This window comes from Nuphar pumila, chromosome 7 (genome assembly GCF_984573655.1).
Source record: "Nuphar pumila chromosome 7, dmNupPumi1.hap1.1, whole genome shotgun sequence".
Taxonomy (NCBI): domain Eukaryota; kingdom Viridiplantae; phylum Streptophyta; class Magnoliopsida; order Nymphaeales; family Nymphaeaceae; genus Nuphar; species Nuphar pumila.
The window spans coordinates 45427410-45450325 of record NC_143255.1 but is presented as its reverse complement, the minus strand read 5'-3'; the positions used below and the strand labels follow the sequence as shown (position 1 = coordinate 45450325).

General features: G+C 38.4%; 1 pseudogene; it reads left to right on the top strand.

The window, feature by feature from the left end:
- The first annotated feature begins 276 nt into the window (after nucleotides 1-276).
- Nucleotides 277-10617, top strand: LOC149832132 (zinc finger protein WIP6 pseudogene; annotated as a pseudogene).
- The last annotated feature ends 12299 nt before the right edge of the window (nucleotides 10618-22916 follow it).

Here is a 22916-nt window from a genome sequence, read left to right as displayed (position 1 = left end):
CACGTGCAGTTGCTGCTGCTCTCTCTCTCTCACTCTCTCACTCTCTCTCTCTCTCTCTCTTTTACCAAGTTACCAAATACATAAGTAGTCTCTACCTAACAAAACTCCCATTGTAAAAAACTCCCTTTGAACCACCTGAGAACCCCTATCTCTCTCTCTCTGAAGAGTACACTACCCATATAGAGTAGCCCTGAAGATTGCAGCACTGCATCTCTTGAAATGCCCAAATCAGAGTGGTCTCACTCCAGTCTCTCTATGGAAAATGAAGACTTAGGGATGCTGCTCACACTTGGCCCTCCTGGCCAACCTTCCCCACCTCCCCACCAACTCAAACCATTGAACCATCATCAACATCATCATCTTCCTAGCTCACAAGACTACTCCGATGACAGTGGTGTCACTATTGCTCTTCATGTTGGTCCGACGGCCGACATCAGCAGCTCCCCCGCTAGCAGTACCAGTGGGAAAAGGAGCACCAGCAAGCTAGCCAAGGGGCAGTACTGGATCCCTTCCCCTGCTGAGATCCTCGTTGGTCCAACTCAGTTCACCTGTATTGTCTGCGGCAAGACGTTCAATCGCTATAACAACATGCAGGTATCAGTGATCACAAGAATTTTTTTATTTTTCTTTAATTTTTCTGTTTGGTGGTAGTGTTTAACCATTAATAATCATTAGAAGGAGCTACTAGAATGAAAGCTAACAGTAGGCTACTATAATCAAAGCTAAGAGTAGCAGTAGCTCTTTCTATTGATTAATAATGGTTAACAAGAAAAAAGAAAGGGCCACTAGATTCCAAATTATCACTTGGTATCACATAAGAGATGACCAAGTTTTCTAACTTCCATTATTCTAAGTACGGGTGAAATTTTATATGTGCGCGAAATAACTAGAAATTAAGAGTATATTTTGAATACCATGGATCTCTGATCTTGTACTGAATTTGTCATTCACCAAATTTATGGTTTTGGCAACCATTGGATCTCAAAATCCTTGAAAATGAGCCCACAAGGGCTCCGCTCATCTGGTAGGAGAGACTCTTTAAAGTCACCAAGCTGAAGGGACATTACAAGTTCGATACTCATGGCGTTTGCATCACTTGAAGGCCGAAGCTAGGTATACTTAATTTCTAGTGGGCACAGGGGACCTAGGGTTTTTACACCAATGATCTAACTAATTGAGTGAGGTGGTTTTCCTTAACCATCAAAAAAGAAGAAATCGATTTTTGAATATAAGATTCAAAAGTAACCTCAGATTCTTGAACCAATGATCCTCTCTCTCTCTCTCCTTTTGAAAGCACAAAATTCTTAGATCCCAGTAGCTTAAATCCTAAGATCTAAGGTCTCAGGTGATCAAATGCACCCGTGGAGTTCCACGTGATGTGAAAACTTAGCCTATAATTAGGCAATTAGTCTTTCACACCGCCCGGGTTGTCTGAGTAGGGCGGACTTAGGGAGAAGGTGCTGACCGCTTCGTCTCAAGTTTGATTCCCACTGGGTGTGCAGGTGTCTTTAACTGGTGGGCTCCATAAGAGCTTGGGCGTGTCCGTGCCCCAATCCGAGTTTTACCTAGCAGAGGTGTGGGCCCATCAAGTGGCCCAGTTCCTGGTGAGGCTTTCACTCAAAAAGGGCAAAAGGCAATCAGTCTTTCGATATGACCACTGACCTAAAGAGTAACCGATGAATTGGACCTTAGTGTTCCTAGTTTGTGTTCTCATGTGAGAATTGTACTAGACTAGATAACTTCCTAGAATTGGCTGCATTCCCCTGTACTACTGGACTATAGATATGCAATTTCCACAGTCCAAAGCCCAATTTCACCAACTGTTATTGATCATGCTGTAACAATGCAATTGCTTTGGTTTCAGATGCACATGTGGGGCCATGGATCACAATTTCGAAATGGGCCAGATTCATTGCGTTCAATGAAGCCCGTGGAGTCCCTCAAGCTGCCTTGCTACTGTTGTGCACAAGGTTGTAAGAACAACATAGACCACCCAAGGTCCAGGCCTCTAAAGGACTTACGGACCCTCCAAACACACTACAAACGCAAGCATGGGGTCAAGTCCTATTCGTGCTCCAAGTGTGGGAAAGAGCTTGCTGTACGTGGGGATTGGCGTACCCATGAGAAGAACTGTGGGAAGCTCTGGTTCTGCATCTGTGGATCTGACTTCAAGCACAAGAGATCTCTCAAGGACCATGTTCGGGCCTTTGGAGCGGGTCATGCGCCGCATGTGGCCTTGTTCTGTACCAACGCTAATGATGAGGATGAGGATGAGGATGACGATGTTGGTGGTGGTGAGGGGATCGACTCTTGTAGTAACTATTCATGCACTTCATAATAATTTGTAAACAATTAGTTTTGGAATGGGGTTTGATTGGAACAGGGGGCCCTGATCCTTTAAGAACTTCACACTGAAAGCATTAACGTTGTTGGAAATTATGGTCCAACTTCTCAAAAAAGACTCTCTGTGTTCCCTCTTAAATTCCCTTTTTGTGTTAACTGAATGGCATGACTCCATTACTCAAAAAACCCAATCACTTGTTCTCCCCTTAAACCATTTTTCATGTGTAAAATTGGATGGTAAGAGTCCCTTCTTCAAGAAATCCCTATCACTTCTACCCTCTTAAATCATTTTTTAATGTATAAAATTGGATTGTATGAGACCCTTCCTCTGGGAATCATATCATCAGCCCCAGGTACGTTTGGAACTGAGAAAAAAGTACATATTTTTCAACCCTTCCAAACAAGAGAAAAATTTAAAAAAAATAAATAAAAAATATAATTTTTTCTATCAAAACAAAATTTTGCATTAGAGCAGCTATCACCCACAACACATCTCATTTCAAGGGCAGCGGCAACAAGAGTTTTCTTCCATCCACCATCATTTTCAGGTCTCTCTCTATCTTCATCTTCCTCCCACCCACCACAATAAGGAAAATCCGATTTTCAGAGCTATAGGAATAAAATTAGGGATTCTTTAAATCAAATTTTGGGCAGCAAGAGGTTCACGTGTTACCTCACTCTGAGAGAGGAGATGCATGGAGTGTAGTCAACTGAGACAATCAATCCTCGAGGACGAGAGAGCGAGCGTTTTGTGAAAGATCGACCATGACATCTTCAAAGTTAAAACCCTTGCAACACTCGGAGGAAAGAGAGCGAGAGAAAGAAGAAGCAAGACGATGTTCGATCTCTGAGCGCAACCCGGAAAAGGGCTTACCAGACCCGCATGACCACAGCTTGCACCCAGACTGTGCTGAGTCCCCAAAGCTTAGGCTTGACAAACCTATAGCTCTAGGGTGTGATCAACCCACCTTTCTCTCTCACACAAAGACACATTTTTCTAGCAAGCCAATTTTTTTTCATTTTAAAACATATCAAAACTTCTCATAGGCAAACTTTTTTTCTATAAGATTTTTTCTGGCTTCCAAACGTGCTCTTAAAGATTTTTCCCATGTTAACAAACTCTATTCAATCATGAACTTTCACGGCAGGAGATGACACTAAATTGGAGCTTCGGGGTTTAATTTAAGTGGGACCAGTTTGTCCGTGGCCGTAGGCAAACACATCCTGCAAAAGTGATTATTTAAAGCATGAAAAAAAAATGCATGTTGGCCATTGGAAAGAAACAAAAGTTACAAGTGTGACTATTTAAAGCCAAAAGGACGCCTTTACCACACTTTGGACACAAACTGTCAACATCTATATATATAACAGAAGCTTTACATTTTTAAAATTTTCCGGTTTTTTTTTGTCGATCAGACTCTATAGATATGATCTACAATCATTATTTATAATTAGTGAAAAAAAAGTTTTGGATCATGTATTTATGGCACAGAGGTAGATTTTTTATTCATGACTTATTTTTATGTCAAAAAACATGATCCAAAACGTGTTTCCTATTAAATAATTTATGCTAAGTGCATCTATAAGGTCTGGTTGAGAAGCTGCAACCTACAACTATGGTTTCTAGTAGGTGTGAGTAGGTGCGCCAGGAGCACCATATATATATATATATATATATATATATATATATATATATATATATATATATATATATATATATATATATATATATATATATATATATATATATATATGTCAAACCTACCTTCCACACATCTGGACCACCCAGATTAGCCTCTCCATCCTCTCCCACTCTCTCTCCCCATCTCTTTTCCATTCTTTCCTCTTTACCCTCTCACCACCACGCTTGTCTGGTAGGAGCAGCTAGTGCACGTCACCTTGTGTTGGGACGTTGCAGGTTCAAAACCCGCTTGCCTTTAAAAAAAAAAAAAAACTCCTTGTCACATTTTCTCTTATAATCCTTTATTTTTTATGTCAGGGTTCTTTGGCATGAAAAAAATTTCAAATTTGCCACTGAAAGATCACACTCTAATGGAAAATGATTTTTTAATAGTGCTGAACGTGATGATTTTCTTTAAGAATCACTGAATTGTCGTGTGATTTTTCCCAAAAATAATGTATAACATAAAACTGATTACTAAAATGTATTAGTTTTTTCGAGGATGTTTCTGAAATGGATTTAGCTCTTCGAGTATTATTTAAGAAGATGAATTTTCCAGGTCTTGTCAATTTAACTTTAAAGCCAGCACAATTTGATAGTCTTGAAGCTCGACTTCATAGCCACTGAGTTGATGCAGTAAATGTTTGGGGTCCTTGCCTTGAAATGGAAATATATGGTTTTGCCAAAATGTAGTGTTTATGATGGAGCTGCAAAAACCATCCTCTTATAAATTAATGATGGTGAAATGTGGTTTTGGGGTTACCAACTCAGTGTTCTGGTAACATCACTGCTTGAAAAGAGCAGAGAGCATGAGAGCACTGGGGGAAACTGCAACACACTTCTGATTCATGGCTCCCAAACAGCTTTAGTATTTAAAACATTGTCGATTACTTAGAGACAACACAAATTGGAAGAGTTCTTTAAGGAGAATAATAAGAGATTAGTTTGGAGGAGGGACAAGAAATCTGCTAAACTGATCAGAATGTGTTTTAGATAGAGGTCTTTGCACGTCCCTTTTTCAGCATTCTTTCTGATTGACGTAAAACAGTCGCAAAACGCCTTGTCTTTATGACGTACAAAACTGAAGGCGGATATGAACAATTTGCACAAGATTCTGAACATGTATGATGAATGAAGCAGGAGCACACTGTTCAACTTTGGAAGATTCCCTTTTGGTGCAAAAGGGCCACATAACAACTTGCCTCTATGCTGTTATGTCCTTGCTGGGGGTGATACCTCATTGCCCTCTGTACAATTATTGTACATAATTACGCCTTTATTGATTGAATTTCATAAAAAAAAAAACACTTCTCTCTCTCTCTCTCTCTCTCTCTCTCTCTCTCTCTCTCTCTGACCGCTTCTTCAATTTAACCGTTACAAATCACTAGAATAAATTTCTTCAAAAAAAAAAGTAATAAATTATAGTTTTGGTCCTTTTGGAGCATTTGGTGTAGGGCTGTCAATGGGTCAGGTTTGCACCGGGTAGCCAACCTGACCCAAACCCGAATTCTTGGTTATGAACATGAAATGTGACTTCTTGAATAATATTAGGGTCAACCCGAACCCAACTGAGCAATATGCGGGTTGGGTTTGGGTTTGGGTTATGACTTTTTGCCAGGTAACTAACTTGACCCGTCCTCACTTTTTTGATGTGTACCCGACCTAACCCTAGCATTTTATATCTATTTTCGTTAAAGTAAATTTCTGAATCTGAGTTTGTAATACCATTTGGGTGAACCGACAAAACCCGAACTTAAATCCAGCAATTTGTTGTGTAGGCAAGTTTCGCTTGTCTGGTAGGAGCAGCTAGAGCACTTCACCTTGTGTTGGGACGTTGCAAGTTCGAATCCCAATGATATAGTTGTACAACTGGCAGGGGTCTGACTAACCCCAGCTTGCCTTCCAAAGAAAAAGCAATTGGGTATGCCCTACGCGACCCATTGCCCTAATTTGGTGCCTTTTTTCTTTCGTCTATACCCAGTTTTTTCTACGCCAAGGACGAGCCCCTCATCACCAAGCTACAATTTGGCAGGCCTGCCACTGAAGAGTGTATCCAACTTCAACCTTGCAGCAAGGGAACACCTCTCGTGAGTTTCAAACCATGGTCATCCCATGTCAAATGAAAAACTGTGGCGGCCCCTGACCAAGAAAGCAGAGCCCTTGTGAACTTGAGAACTCGATATCAGAGGAGAAATCAGTTAATTTGTGTTCATTTGATCAATTACTTGATACATAAACAAATCCCACCACGCAATATGGGATGTCAATCCCACTGTGCGTGGGATAAGATAATGGAGTCAAATCAATTACCTTACAATCTTAAGGTACAACAATAACCTCCAAGGAATACCACTTATCCTCCTAAGAGAGGGTGGTGTATGTCCCCCCCCCCCCTCCCTGATGATTCACTGAATCCCACGTCTGTGTTCGGGGCTTTGAATGAGCATCACGTATACAAGCACATGGGGCTCGTATTCCTGTGTATGTTGACATAACTTTGCATCGGACTCTGGTGTTGTTGCAAAGACTTAAGTACCCTTTCTTGCTATTTTTCTCATAAAGTGATGGTTTGAGAAAATGACAAAAATGCCCTTCATTCAAAAAAGAAAAAACAAACAGTTCAAAAAAAGGACAAACATGTCCTCCATCCAGAAAGTCGAGGATGATGTTGACTCTTCAAAGTCTTCTTCTTCTTTCTCCGTAAAACACTGTAAAACCCTCTCTCTCTCTCTAGAGAAGAAATCAAGGGAGGATTCTTGAAAAGACTTAAGTGTCTCAAAGATGATTATTTAAGACCCAGTCTTTGCACTGCAGAATTATCCGAGAAAGAAATCTCCCATGGAGGAGGCCATGAACATCAACCCTCTCACTCTCTCTCTCTATTCTCTTTCTGCTTCTGTGCACATCCAGTAGAAGATCCTGCATTGCTCCATCAAGCACCAACTGGCCTGCACATTGACTCTTGTGGAGCATGATTTAGAGTTTTTACCCTTACAGGAGGAGGGTTTGGGGGCTCCTCCTAGCGTGGGTAGCATCATTCAACTAAATGAGTTGTAGATCCTGATTCAGAGTTTTTACCCTTACAAGAGAGGAGTAAAACCTCATATCACTCTATCTCCCTTCTCTCTCTACTTCTGTGCACATCCAACAAACGATCCAACATTTCTTCATCAAACACCGACTGACTTGCACACTGACTATAGCATCGTTCAACTTGATGAGTTGTGGAGCCTGATTTAGAGTTTTTGCCCTTACAGGAGGGGGGTTTGAGGGCTCCTCCCAGCGTGGGTAGCATCATTCAACTTGAAGAGTTGTGAAGTCTGATTCAAAGTTTTTACCCATTCATATTTTAAGGCATTAGATCTCATGTTTGAACATCCACGCATGTGCAGTTTGCTTTCATCATGTTCAGTTGCTTTCTAGATTATACTTTGAATTCTGGTGCATTTTAGATCTATTGATTTGTATGTAACCAGAGCTCATTTTATTTTGAATTTTTTTACTGCAACTTCATGCATATGTCTTTATGCTCTCCACCAAAAATCAGATCATTCTGAGTTTGTTTGACCCACTTTAAAAATCAAGATTCAGAACCTGTTATTTTGCACCATCAGGATTTTAGCAGAATCAGGACCAACTTGCGGAAGTGATTTCTCCCTAACCAAAGATGATCTTTCCGATCAGTAAAAAAGGTTGTTTTCTAAATTGAATCTAGTTTGTTTATACCAAATTTCAGCGATTTCTATAGTGTTTTCATACCAGTTTTGGGTCAAAAACCATAACCCTGTCACCCTGTATCATTTTAACGGCTCAGATTTTGATCCGTTTTGTTTGAATTTTATTTCCCTAATGAAAGATAATTTTTCAATTCTGTAAAACGGGTTCTATTTGTTTATGTGCTTAGTTCATCCCTGTAAATTTTCAGAATTTTTCATGGTAAATTACTATTTTATTTTGATTAAATACCAGAACCTTGTATCCAGATTTTATAAATGTTCTAATTTTGGCCCCCATATCATGACTGTTGTAGCACTTCTTCAACAAATCGCTATTTGATTGACAATATTCTTCAGCAAACCGTTGTTATAATTTTTTTGGGTCTCTAATGAGTCCCTACTATGATTTGTAGTATTTTTGGGTCTTCAACGAGCCTCACAATGATTTATAGTGTTGTCCGGTCTTTTAACTATGATTTATAGTGCTTTGGGGTCTCCAACGAGCCCCACAGCAATTTGTAGTGTTTTTCGGTCTTTTAACTATGATTTATAGTGTTTTTGGGTCTCTAACGAGACCCACAGCGATTTATAGTGTTGTTGAACCTCGCTATAGCGATTTGTAGTGTTTCTAGCTAAACACTACAGCGATTTGTGATACAAATCATTATCCGAATCAGGACCAACTTGTCAGGGTCATATCTCCCTAACCAGAGATTGAATTTCAAATCCAGAAAAAGTGGTATCTTTGTTATGAAGACTAGTTTATTCCTGTAAATTTTCAGCGATTTCTATGGTCATTTGATACCCCATTTGAATCTAAAATTAGACCCCTATCAGTCTGCCTTATTTGAGTGACATAGGTTTTTATTTCATTTTGTAAGAGTCATATCTCCCCAACGGAAGATCATTTTCCAAATTCGTAAAAAAGATTTTCTTCCTCTATGTGTCTAGTTTATATCTGGAAAGTTTTATAACTTTTATGCTCATTTGATATTTCAAACCTGTTAAAAACCGAGACATGTCTCCAACAAGTTATAATTAACTTTCATCCACTCAGTTAAAAGGGAATAATAACATGTCTTTGTTTTTAACAGATTTGAAATATCAAATAAGCATATAAAGTTATAAAACTTTCCAGATATAAACTAGACACATAGAGGAAGAAAACCCTCTTTACAGATTTGGAAAATGATCTTCCGTTGGGGAATTATGACTCTTACAAAATGAAATAAAAACCTATGTCACTCAAATAAGGCAGACTGATAGGGGTCTGGTTTTAGATTCAAATGAGGCATCAAATGACCATAGAAATCACTGAAAATTTACAGGAATAAACTAGACTTCACAACAAAGACACCACTTTTTATGGATTTGAAATCCGATCTTTGGTTAGGTAGATATGACCCTGACAAGTTGGTCCTGATTCGGATAGCGATTTGTATCACAAATCGCTGTAGTGTTTAGCGAGAAACACTACAAATCGCTATAGCGAGGTCCAACAACAATATATATCGCTGTGGGTCTTGTTAGAGACCCAAAAACACTATAAATCATAGTTAAAAGACTGAAAAACACTACAAATCGTTGTGGGGCTCGTTGGAGACCCCAAAGTACTATAAATCATAGTTAAAAGAGCGGACAACACTATAAATCATTGTGAGGCTCGTTGGAGACCCAAAAATACTACAAATCATAGTAAGGACTCATTAGAGACCCAAAAAAGTCATAACAACGGTTTGCTGAAGATTATTGTCAATCAAATAGTGATTTGTTAAAGAAGTGCTACAACAGTCATGATATGGGGGCCAAAATCAGAACATTTATAAAATCTGGATACAAGGTTCTGGTATTTAATCAAAATAAAATAATAATTTACCATGAAAAATTTTGAAAATTTACATGGATGAACTAAACACATAAACAAAGAGAACCCGTTTTACAGAATTGAAAAATGATCTTCCATTAGGGAAATAAAATTCAAACAAAATAGATCAAAATCTGAGCTGTTAAAATGATACAGGGTGACAGGGTTATGGTTTTTGACCCAAAACTGGTATGAAAACACTATAGAAATCGCTGAAATTTGGTATGAACAAACTAGATTCAATTTATAAAACAACCTTTTTTACGGATCGGAAAGATCATCTCTGGTTAGGGAGAAATCACTCTCGCAAGTTGGTCCTGATTCTGCTAAAATCCTGACGGTGCAAAATAACAGGTTCTGAATCTCGATTTTTAAAGTGGGTCAAAAAAACTCAAAATGATCTGGTTTTTGGTGAAGAGCATGAAGACATATGCATGAAGTTGCAGTAAAAAAATCAGATTAAAATGAGCTTTTGTTACATACAAATCGATAGATCTAAAATGCACGAGAATTCAAAGTATAATCTAGAAAGCAACTGAACATGATGAAAGCAAACTGCACATGCGTGGATGTTCAAACATGAGATCTAAATGCCTTAAAACATGAATGCGTAAAAACTTTGAATTAGACTCCACAACTCTTCAAGTTGAATGATGCTACCCACGCTGGAAGGAACTCCCAAACCCTTCTTCTGTAAGAGCAAAACCTCTAAATCACACTCCACAACTCATCAAGTTGAACGATGCTACAGTCAGTGTGCAGGTCAGTCGGTGTTTGATAGAGAAATGTAGGATCGTTTGTTGGATGTGCACAGAAGTAGAGAGAGAAGGGAGAGAGAGTGAGATGGTTGATGTTCATGGCCTTCTCCAGGGGGAATTCTTTGCCTCTCTTGATTTCTTCTCTAGAGAGAGAGAGGGTTTTTACAGTGTTTTACGGAGAAGGAAGAAGAAGAAGATGACAATAAAAAGTTTAAACAGACATTTTTGATGGCTCAAGTTTGTTTCGTCGGATGACCATCGGGAGGAGCCCCCAAACCCTTCTCCTGTAAGGGCAAAAACTCTGAATCAGGCTCCACAACAAATCAAGTTGAACGATGCTATCCACATTGGGAGGAGCCCTGAAACCCTCCTCCTATAAGGGTAAAAACTGTGAATCAGACTCCACAACTCATCAAGTTAAATGATGCTACCCACGCTAAGAGAAGCCCTCATACCCCCCTTTTGTAAGGGTAAAAACTCTGAATCAGACTCCACAACTCTTCAAGTTGAATGATGCTACCCACACTGGGAGGAGCCCTAAGACCTCCCTTTTCTATAAGGGTAAAAACTTTGAATCAGACTCCACAACTCTTCAAGTTGAATGATGCTACCCACGTTGGGAGGAGCCCCCAGACCCCTCTCCTATAAGGGTAAAAACTCTGAATCAGGATCTACAACTCATTTAGTTGAATGATGCTACCCACGCTGGGATGAACCCCCAAACCCTCCTCCTGTAAGGGTAAAAACTCTGAATCAGGCTCCACAACAGTCAATGTGCAGGCCAGTCGGTGCTTGATGGAGCAATGTAAGATCTTCTGTTGGATGTGCATAGAAGGAGAAATAGAAGGGAGAGAGAGAGTGAGAGGATTGATGTTCATGGCCTCCTCCAGGGGAGATTTATTTCTCAGATAATCCTACAGTGCAGAGACTGGGTCTTAAATAATCATCTTCGGGGCACTTAAGTCTTTACAATCACTCCTTTTCAAGAATCGTCATTTTTTTTTGCACCAATGGAGGAGAGGGTACTTAAGTCTTTGCAATCGCATCAAACTCAAACGCTAATTAATGCTGACAAACATGGGGATACGAGACACACATGCTTACATACGTGGTGCTCTTTGGGACCCCCGAACATGAGATGTAGCTAACTGCCCTGTTCGGGGGGGGGAACATATAACCTGCTTTGTTCCAATGGCGGTAGGAGCAGTTAGTGTGTTACCCCGTGATGGGATGTTGTGCAATACCTGGAAATTTAAATGTTTAATAAATTCTGAAAAATCAAGTTTTGATGAATTTTGAACCAGTTTAGATATAAATTATCTAAACTCATATTTAGACTTTAGACAGATCCAGAAAGTAATACATGAAAATTTTAATAAATTATAAAGAAGATTCAAATATTTTATTCTAATCTATTCTGGATATGAGTTATAGTTTAAAACATGTATTTCTAACGTAACTATTGTTCAAAATAAAGACTTGAACTTACATTTGAAATCTCGATAAAATTAAGTAGAGGATTCCTCAAAAACCAGAATTCGGGGATATTTTTATAATTAATCAAATTATCAAGGACAAAACAATAATTCTCCAATCCAGTGGCATCTCTCAATAAAATCTCCAACTATATAGGGATAAAATAATAATTTTTATTTTAGAGACATATTCAGGGAATTGATAAAATTATTAGGGGTAAAACGGTAATTTATCACCCTCAATGGCAGGCCCAACGATTTCTTAAACTATAGAGGGGTAATAAAGTAACTTTAAAATTCCCATATAGCATTTTTGAAAGATGGGATTTGATCAAGGGTAGTTTGAGTATAAAAAAATAGAAAATTAAATAAAATATAATATTTTATATTATTTTATTTAAGAGACCATGGTTTTGAAAAACCATTGGCCCAAAACCATGGGAAGCCATGGTTTTTCAAAAACCATGAGCTGACATGTGTCACTTCAAAGTGAGGAGGTGACACCCAACCCTTTTCTCCTCCTAACAAATGTTAGAAAAAAAATATTAAATTAATAAAAATTGACAAGTGTCATATAAAAAAATTTATTTTTTATTCAACCCAAGTGACATTTGTTACTTGAGTGCGGCCCACAAAGGGGGGCACCTCCTCTCTCCCCTATAAATACTGCCTCACCCTCTCTCTCTCTGCCCAAGTTTTGAACCTCTTCTCTCTCTAAGTTCTCTTTCTCCTACTTTCTCTCTCTAACCTTCAGTCTTTTCTCTCTAGATTTTAGGCCTAAACCTTCATCAAATTTTAGTTTTTTTTTAACAAACCCTTTGATGGGGCCCACAAGGGGGGCACCACTTCTCTCCCCTATAAATACCCCCTCACCCACTCTCTCTCCCCAAGTTTTGAACCTCTTCTCTCTCTAAGTTCTCTCTCTCCTACTTTCACTCTCTAACCTTTAGTTTTTTTCTCTCTAGATTTTAAGCCTAAACTTTCGTCAGATTTTAATTTTTTTCTAACAAACCCCTTCTAGCCTCTTTCCTCTCTCCTCAAACGAGATGGGTTCCTTCGTAGGAGCTCCGACGAGTTAGATTCAGTCCCGGGAGTGTCGCCTGTAAGAGTTCTACTAAATTTAGCAAAAAAATCAAATTTGGATCACGAAAGTGCTGCCCAAATTCTCTAAATCATGTTAGTACCCAAATTCTTTTTCTGGATTCAAATTCATAATTGTAGGACCTCCTATTCTTCCTATGAACCCTATGACTTCTCTCTCTAGAATTAAATTTTGGCAATTTTGCTAAACTTCAATCCTCCCCAACCTCTACGCAAGAGAGGTTCAGTTAAATTTTTTCTCAATAATTCTAAATATTCAGAACTATTATAGCAGTAGTTCTGACAATTTTTTTTTTTAAAATTTTCGAAAAATAAAGTTTTTATAACAGTAGTTCTGGCCAATTTATCTAAATAATTTCTAAGATTTTGAATTATTTCAATCAAAATTCTGGCAAAAAATTTCTAGATATTTCAAAAAAATTGACTTTATTTAGTTAAAACTATGTCAAAATGTTCATAATTATTTCAAAAAAAAATTTATAAAGGAAATTCTGTCAAAAAATTTTGAAAACCTTTTTAAATACCTTAATCAATTTTTTTGAAAAACCTTTATAAAAGTATTTGTGACGTAAAGTCATGTTCGATTTTTTACAACTCGAATTCGAGTTTGAACCCTTTTTCGAACATTTAAGTTATTACAAAAGAAACTATGTGAAAATTTGTATAAAATTTTTAAAGATTATTTTTAAATAATTTTTAGATTCATAATAATTCCTTAAAAAGACAATAACAACTACGCCTTCATCCCAAAACAATTGGGGTCGGTGATATGAACCAAAAAAGAAAATCATTCTGGGTCTTCTACATGAATCCTTCTCCTCCAATTATTTCTATTCAATGCCATCTCCTCGGTGAGGTTTAAAGCATTCATATCCTTTCCTATCATCTCCATCCATGTCTTCCTAGGCCTACTCCGACCTCTTTTAACTAATATATTTTCTCATTTCTCCATCCTTCTAACTGGAGCATCATTAGGCCTTCGCCGAATATGTCCAAACCATCGTAAACGCTACCCAAAATTTTATAGGGCAAATGCTGCCCAAAATTCAATATAAAAATATTATCTAATATAATAAATTTTATCAAATTAAATTAAAGCACGAGTGTTTTATTTTATTCTCTATCATTCTATCAAAAATCAAGATAAACTATTGTACCAAAAACTTGTGATTTAAAATATTAAGTATATTCTGGATACTTGTATTAGAATTGTAAATGTAAATTATGTAAGCATTTGCATACCCTGATCTCTGTTCATATGTTTTGAACCATGTTTATATACATGAAATCTTATTTACATGCATTTATCCAGGTTAGTATGTTTTGAATGATTGTTATAAAGATTTTATTTTCAATAATGAGATTAAGGTTTAATGAAACCCTCTAAGATTTGAATTAAAATGTCTGAATTTATTGATTATGAAATAAACTATTTTACTCAGGCTAGGGTTAAGGTTTGTAGAAATTTTTGTCTTAAAATATATTGATAAATGTGTAGCATGTGATTATTATTGAAAAATATCATTGTACTAAAAATGTTCTTATATACAAGTTGTTAAATGAATCATGCTTACACATAAACTTAAAGTGATTTTCTGTCTTCATAGGCAAAATACTTGGATATACAGAGTAACATTGAATGAGTTGAAAACCTAATGAAAAAATATAGCATAATGTAGTTCAGGCTTATCTTGGAGAGGGCAGGTGGTACAGACCTCGAGTGACATGTGAATTGTTTTTGGGAATGATAGATTTCCATGGGCTTTCTGTTACTCGTAGGTTTTAGGGAGACTAGGGTAAGTGATTGTCCCACTTCTGCAGAAGTTCAGGATGCATCCATAGTATTCAGTGAACCATGAGAAAGATTCTCCCGGTTACAAACCGTTCTCTTGAGAATCCATACACTAGTCATTTGGGGTAATGAAAATACAAATCAACATAATAAACCCCCAAATGGTCTCAGTTGTACGACGATTAGTTGCTTGTGTATACCCGCATGATTAATAAAGATCGAAACAAAAACTCTAATAATGAATATTTACTTGCAAAACAGTGAGCAATGTTATTATTTGGGTTAAATACATTAATTGTGTGATTTGTTTTAAATGCATGAGTGATTATTTGCCTGATACTAAATACATTTGTACTTCTTTTCATAATCTGAATTTGAATTGCATAAGTAAAGTTAAATCATGATTCCTGAATAGGATTTGATATTTTAAAGTTACCTGTAATTGGTATTTACTTACCAGACTATCATAAGTCTAACCCCATTTGATGAGGAATACAGGTTCAGGTTTGAAGTAATTTATATTGCAATGGATATTGGACAGGTGCAGCATCAAAGAATCTAGATTACCAAGATCCTGAGATTAAATTAAGATTTATTTCTAATCGGCATAATAAACCCCTAGATGGTCTCGGTTGTATAATGATTAGTAGCCTATGCATACCTGCAGGATTAATAAAGATCGAAATAAAAACTCTAATAATGAATATTTACTTGCAAAACAGTGAGCAATGTCATTATTTGGGTTAAATACATGAATTGTGTGATTTGTTTTAAATGCATGAGTGATTATTTGCCTGATACTGAATTACATTTGTGCTTATTTTCATAATCTGAATCTGAATTGCATAAGTAAAGTTAAATCATGATTTCTGAATAGGATTTGATATTTTAAAGTTACTTATAATTGGTATTTACTTACTAGGATGTCATAAGTCTGACCCCGTTTGATGAAAAATATAAGTTCAGGTTTGAAATAATTTATATTGCAATGGATATTGGACATGAGCGGCATCGAAGAATCCAAGTTGTCAAGATCTCGAGATTAAATTAGGATTTATTTTAAATTTAATCCTAATTTTTTTATCTTCTAAACTTTGTGAAAAAGGTTATGTATGTAATATTGGTATAAATTTAATGTTGTTCTTATTGTGGTTTGTGAAATGTGATGTGCTCGAGGTTTAAAACCGAAAGCCAAAATTTGTTTTTGCTGTTTATTTCAATTTTTTTTAAAATTTTTACGCATTTTTAAAGTTTTAAAACCCCAAGGCATTACACATTGAAGGTTCAAAACCTAATGGTATAGTTGTATTACTAGTAGGGGTCTGCCTAAAAAAAGTAAATAATCATGAAATGAGAGGTAGTTGGTAGAATGAGTAGGTATGCATCTCCACGGTAAGACTTGTCCTGGTTTAAACTTGAGCCTAATAACTTCACTTTTCATTTTTTTTTTCTCTCTCTTTTTGGGCAGGGTTATACAGATATGCTTGATTCCACTTAAAGATTTATTAAATTAAAGATAAACAAAGCCATCTAAAATAAAAAAAAATGGAAATTTTCAAATAGACACCAAACTTTTAGCTCTAATTCTTATGTCCGCCAAACTTTTGGAGGTTTTCAATTAGGCACCAAAGGTTTTTCACTATTAAATGCCCTCATTCCTAAACTGCCGTGACCTTGCCCTTGAGTTAGCACTAACTATTGTTTTATCACGCTAGATAGAACAGTGGACCTGATGGTTTTTCATATTCAAACATTTAGGATCTGGCTATCATATTAGTCAATCTAGTGTTGAATCCATTGTGAATATGTAAAGTCCATTGATTTCTATGTGGAAAAGATCATAAAATGGGTTAGATTAGATCAAAGTTCAACTTAGATCCAGTCGCATCTTTTTACCAGATTTTAACTCAAATTCAACAAAGCTCAAACGTATTTCTCCCCAATCCGATGTGGATTTGGATACAGTATCTACATCTGACAATATGGATCAGATCTAGTTCAAACTGATACGGAATCTAAGCCATTTAGCATTTTTAATACTCAACCCAAAACCTGCTTCATATCAATTCGGACCCCTACCAGTTAAACAACTATACCTTTGGGTTTTGAACATGCAACGTCCCAACACAAGGAGGCGTACACTAGCTGCTCCTACCGGACAACCGCGGTTGACAATTGGGTGTATTTGCTTCGTGGTAACAATACTTTGGCGGATTTTTGAAAAGCCAAAAACCAATGGTGGTTATATTAGATAGAGGGAAAGCTTTTGTGGTTATTTGAAAATTATCCAAAAAAAAAAAAAATGGATCTCAGGCTACAGGCACCATTGCGGGTCGAAACATCTGAAGGGACCTACTTTATCTATTAACCATTAAAACCAATATTTGATATGGTTTTGTGCATTAAATATTGCACGGGATCAGATCAAATCAAATCAGGATCTAAAACGCTGCCATGTTTTCCGACTCGTATCTGGATCCAAAACAAGATTCATTCATAAAAGTTGGAAGATGGTCAGGTGAACGATGATCTGACTCATATCCAACTCGTGTGCTACCCTAGAAAGAATCCTCTATCCACATTTCTTTATTGTGTTTCACAACTTTCATGGATACTAGAAAACGGTCTATCCTTAGACCCAAGGGGTTTGGCACAGTAGGATGGGCCGAGACTGTTTGACAGGCAGTCTAGGTTCAAATTTCATGGGCGTCACCTTCCTGCATAAGCCGAAGCTTGGCGACTCCCTGGGGTTAGAGGGGTAAGCTCTTGGAGTTTTATGCCAACATGGACAGAGACCATGGTACCGCAGACTGAGACAGCGCGGCTAAGTCTCTCCGCGCCTGCAAACAAATGCTCCTACCACAAGTTTATTAATGAGCATAACCGCCATATTGTTCCAATGGAGAGAACTTATGAATAGCATTGTTTTATTCATCCTCTCTACATAGACGGCATATGCTAGCCAACTGAGTGCCTAAGCACTTGAGCCAATGTGAGAAGACTTATTTCTAACGTCAGATGTAGGGTATATGCCCCCTCTTGGGCATTGGTTCCCCATCCAGATCTGCCGGTGAAGCGGATATTGAAGGCCATGATCCATAACAATCTCCCACACCTCCTTAGTGCTGAACTCCCTACTTTCGCGCAATGTGAGCTGGTTCCTCTCTCAATGTTTAACGTGCAAAGTAGAAAGGGCTTGCAATACATAGGATTTAACCTAAATATGAGAGTTAGACAAATATTGAAGGTTTGCAACATAAAATCATTCAGTAGTGACATTTTGAACAGTCACTTTCTCTATGTGAGATATAAACACCTCTCTCGTAAGATTTCTTTTCTAGAGATCTATGTGTTGGATCTTGGTATTGGATCCAGTGTAGTCATAAGGTTTCACATATGAAATTTGGATCTAAGCATTAGATCCAAAGTATGAATTCTGAGCTTGTTATTTAATCTCACAAGAGAATCCAATGACATGAGTAATGGCCTTTGAAATATGAGTCACCCAAAGAATGGTCACTACAAGAAAATCGTGGATTAGCGACGGACTATATCCATCGTTAATCCGTCGCTAAACAGTTTAGCGATGGATTAGCGATGAATAGAGCCCATCGCGAATTTTTGCTCGCTAATTAGCGAAAAAACTTATCTGCCGTTAATTCCATCGCTAATTTGCGACAGCTTAGCGACGGACATTATCCGTCGCTAATCTGTCGCTAAATTTTAAAAAAAAAATTGATCCCTGTCGGGCGGTATTCCGGCAGCAATAAGTCGGACTTATACCGCACCCGACAGGCATTGCACAGAACCGGTGCTCTTCAGCGTCACCGTCCTCCGTGAACTGGCGTCATCGTCCTCCGTGAACCGATGCTCTCCGGGGTCGCCATCCTCCGTGAACTGGCGTCGCCATCCTCCGTGAACCGGTGCTCTTCGGCGTCGCCGTCCTCCCGCCTCCACATGATTCATCAGCTCCTCCTGCCCGTTGACTGGCTTCCTACCCTGCTTCTTCGGTCGCTTCTCGGGATCCACTCTGCAGTTCTTTGCCTCCCGCACCGATGCCTCGAGGTTAAAGTGGTTCGAGTCTCCCTCCGACTTCACCCCGGACGGAAGGACGATCGCAGAGGAGAAAGACAACATTCCGTCTTCAATATTGTTGTTCCTTGACAGTCCAGAGGCCGACCACTTCTTCTCATCCACTGCAGCTGCTGGCACCGCCATCTTCGGCTCCAACGAGCTGCCAAAAGCTGAGGTTCCGGCCACCGCTTTTGCGTCTGCCTCGTCGCCATCCTCCGTGAAATGGCATCCTCCGTGAGACGGTGTCCTCCGGCGTCGCCGTCCTCCGGCATCGCCGTCCTTCAGCGTCCTCCGGCGTCGCCGTCCTCCGTGAAACTGCCTCGTCGTCGTCATGCTCTCCGACGTCAGCGTCCTCCGAAGAAGTCGGTTTAAATCGAGCGCGATCGATTTAAATTTCGAACGGGGAGAGAGGAAAAATTTTGTGCTCTGTTAAATCGAAAATTAGCGAGGGAATTTTTCCCTCGCTAATCCGTCGCTAATTAGCGACAGATTAGCGACGGAAAAAATCCCTCGCTAAATCTCTCGCTAAAATGTTTTTCTTGTATTGAGAATTAGCGATGAAAAAATCATTGTCGTTAATCCGTCGCTAATTAGCGACGGCTTAGCGATGAAACAACTTTCATCGCTAATCCGTCGCTAATTAGCGACGGATTCATGAAGAAAGTTTTCTCTAGCTAATTTGTCGCAAAGTTGCGACGGAATAAATCCGTCGCAAATTTCCGTCGCTAATTAACAATTTTCTTTTAGTGGGTGGGCCCATAACTCATTGGATTCTCAATAGGGTTGGGATATTTGAGCTACTAAAATAGTGGTGAGCCCATAATTCATGGGATTCCCAATTAATGTTTGGGAGAACTCTTATAAAAACTAGATTGGGAACTCCCTACCAAGGGGAGGTTAGATATATATATACCCAGATCGATATGTATATTGAGGTATTCCCCTTAAAGCAGCTGCTGGTTCACCAATCAAAACCTCTTATGTCTTTAATTACTCTACTTTTCTCTCCTTCCTCACACTGCTTACACAGGTCAAGCCAAAACTCAACGATCTCCCCCAAACTAATCTCCCATTGGGCGCCTTCTCCTATAATATAGACTCCCTGTTTAATAAATTTTCATCCCTACGATGAAAATCTCATTTGCTAGTTTATAGTACGACAAACAATGAGGTTTCCATGTAAAACTTTTGAGATCAGCATTTTCCCACCTATTGTTTCACCACTTAGTTTCAAACTGTAACTAATGCTTTTTCCACCAAGTTACTCTAGGGATGGTAAACACAAGACATTCGAGCAGCTGGGCATATTCGGGCTCAGCTCATATATTGGTATACCAAGCTCGTGTCTCGGCTTGTGCTCGTGTTTAGCCGAGCCGAACTCAACCGTAGCTCGTCACTGAATGAGACGGGTTGAACATGAACTGGCTCACATAAAAAATTTCATCGTTTTTATATATGAAATATACATTTTCTATATATTATGCTTAAAATACATATTTTTTTTACGTATTAGACTTAATAGTTCATATTTTTTATGCATATTTTTCATGCATCCTTCTTTTTAACGATATACTTGTTGCATCCTTTTCATTACACTTAAAATATATATCACAAGTTTTACACACACGAGCCCAACTCGCCAATCACCCTGTGCTTAAGCTTGACTCGTTTAAGCTAAGCCAGTTGCTCATGGCTCAACTCACCAGTCATACAAGCCCAAGTTGGTTACAAGCTTAGCGGAGCTGGGTCACGAGCTGTTTACTTCATTTACCAGGCCTAGGTTACTCATATTTGTTGCAGAGTTGAGAAAATCCAAGAAAATCTAGTAAAAATCAATCATGAAATGTGATGCTAATGGCAAGATAATACTGACCAGAAAATTGTGACCTTATGAGCCACCAGGTTCCTAACTGATGCAGATAGGGAGAGGGAACTGGGTCCAAATAATCGATAGGGCCCATTCTGGATATTTTTGGAGTTTTATTTTGATGTAAGTTTCAATTTCTAAGCTCCATAATTAGCATTAGGCGGTCTATTTTTTCTACTCAATAACTGTAGGATTAGATAGGACTTTTTTAGATAGAAAAGGCAAAAAAATTGTTTATATACTTTGATGTACAGTCAAACCATCCTAAAGGGCAGCCATTAGAAACCTGCTATAGCTGCATGGCCCGAGCTATCTCGGTGCCCAGTTTGAGTTTCATCCATTATCTGCACTCCTTGCTAATATGAATTTGGACCAACTTTTGATTATTGTCTACTCTTCAAAATTAACTTCATTTTTGTGCGCTCATACATGCTTCCACATGATAACGAACCAACACTTCCATTCATGTGCAACACCTTGACCCATTCACAATTAACAAAGTGGTGAGAAGTTGTATCAACATCATGGTGGCAAAGCCGGGAAGCAGATCAGGTCATGCTGAACATGAGCGTTTTTGCTCATGCCCACATCGTGGCCGTCTGTTTGCATTTTGGATGAATGCCAAGTGGTTTTGTCGACTTTTGAGCTTTTTAAAATGCAAATCGAATGGCCACGATGCCGGCATGAGCAAAAACGCTCATGTTCAGCATGACCTGATCTGCTTCGGCAAAGCCGACATCTGCTGGCCAAAGCAAACTCCTTGGTTTTGGAGGTTAGTCTCAGTTGTCACCCTTCCATGCTAATCCAGAAGTGCTGCTTTTGAGGGTAAGTCACTAATCCAAAGAGTTCGGTTAGGGAGCCAAAGTAAAGGAGGGGGGTCCCTGCAAACGATAACAGTATGTCATCATAAAGTCATCGTCCTTCTCATGTTTCCACCATAGGTGATCCTCCCCATCCGATGGTCTGACTCCCTCGAAATCACCTAGGAAAATAAGCATCTGTTGGAAAGAATCGCTGGAATGACGGCCACCCACATTTAGCTTCCAAAGGTGCACCGACGACCATCAATATGCTACTCTTCCCCCCCCTGCCTCTGCATATCCAAAATAGGTTCGGTAACTTAAGTTGTAATGGGATCTCTGCGAATCATACATCCCTCCAAAAAGATGTCTTCCTCCCATCTCCAACTTTCACTCTTATGCTGGTTAAAAAGTGATTAAAAACTTTCATTAGCCCCTTCCAAAAACCTGACCTTGACTTCCTCAACCCAATTTCAAGGCCAATCCTGCAGCCCATACTTACACCTCATTAGACCATCTAACTCATGCTCCTCGTTGGCAATTATTCACCACCACTTAACCAGCAGTGCAATGTCAAAGCATCTTAGGTCCATGATTCTCAATCAGCATGTCAAATAGGTAAGGTAACTACCTCTCAACTCAAAGGCAGCATCACCTTTTTTCCCCACTCTCCCCAAAGAAACTCATGAAGCACCTTGTTAATCTTCCAAAGTACCGATTTGGGCATGGAGAAGAGGGTCATTATGTGTTGAGCAACCATACAAAGGACATGCTTCACTAAAATATATCTCTGAGCTTTTGATAATACCTTCACCTTCCATGATTTTATATTATAATGGATTATATCTTCCACAGGTGCTCAAAAGCAAGGTTTTGTAATCCCCTAATTATGTAAAGGAATTCCCAAGTATTTCATAGGAAGCTTGAAATACTCTTCTAGTTGTGGCCTCTATGCTTTTGTTTTCATTATTGAATAGTACGAAACTGCTCTTCTCTAAGTTGACATTCAAATCTGAAATTTTCAAAAAAAAATTAATGAAGAGAGCCGAGCAATGCTTATTACCTTCGGTGGCTTTGCCAAAAATTAAAACATCATCCACAAAGATAATGTGTGAAAAATACTCCATAGCCGACCCCTCTGAACATCCCACTACTACTTGTTTGTCTAAGAAAGTAACTAAGGACTTCCTATGATGAAAAGTAAAGGGAAGAAAGGATTCCCTTGCCTTAGTCCCTTTTTAGGTTTGAAGAAAGGCCCCTACTAATCATTAATGCAAACATACATGAAGACTTTTAGGTACAGCATCATTGAATAGTACGGAACTGCTCTTTCTCAAGTTGACACTTGGGACAAAGGAATTGTAACTTTCCTAAAAAATTCAATTATTTAACATTTTTTTTAAAAATCCAAAATTTTGAGAAAGTTTAAAATTTTTATTTGTTAT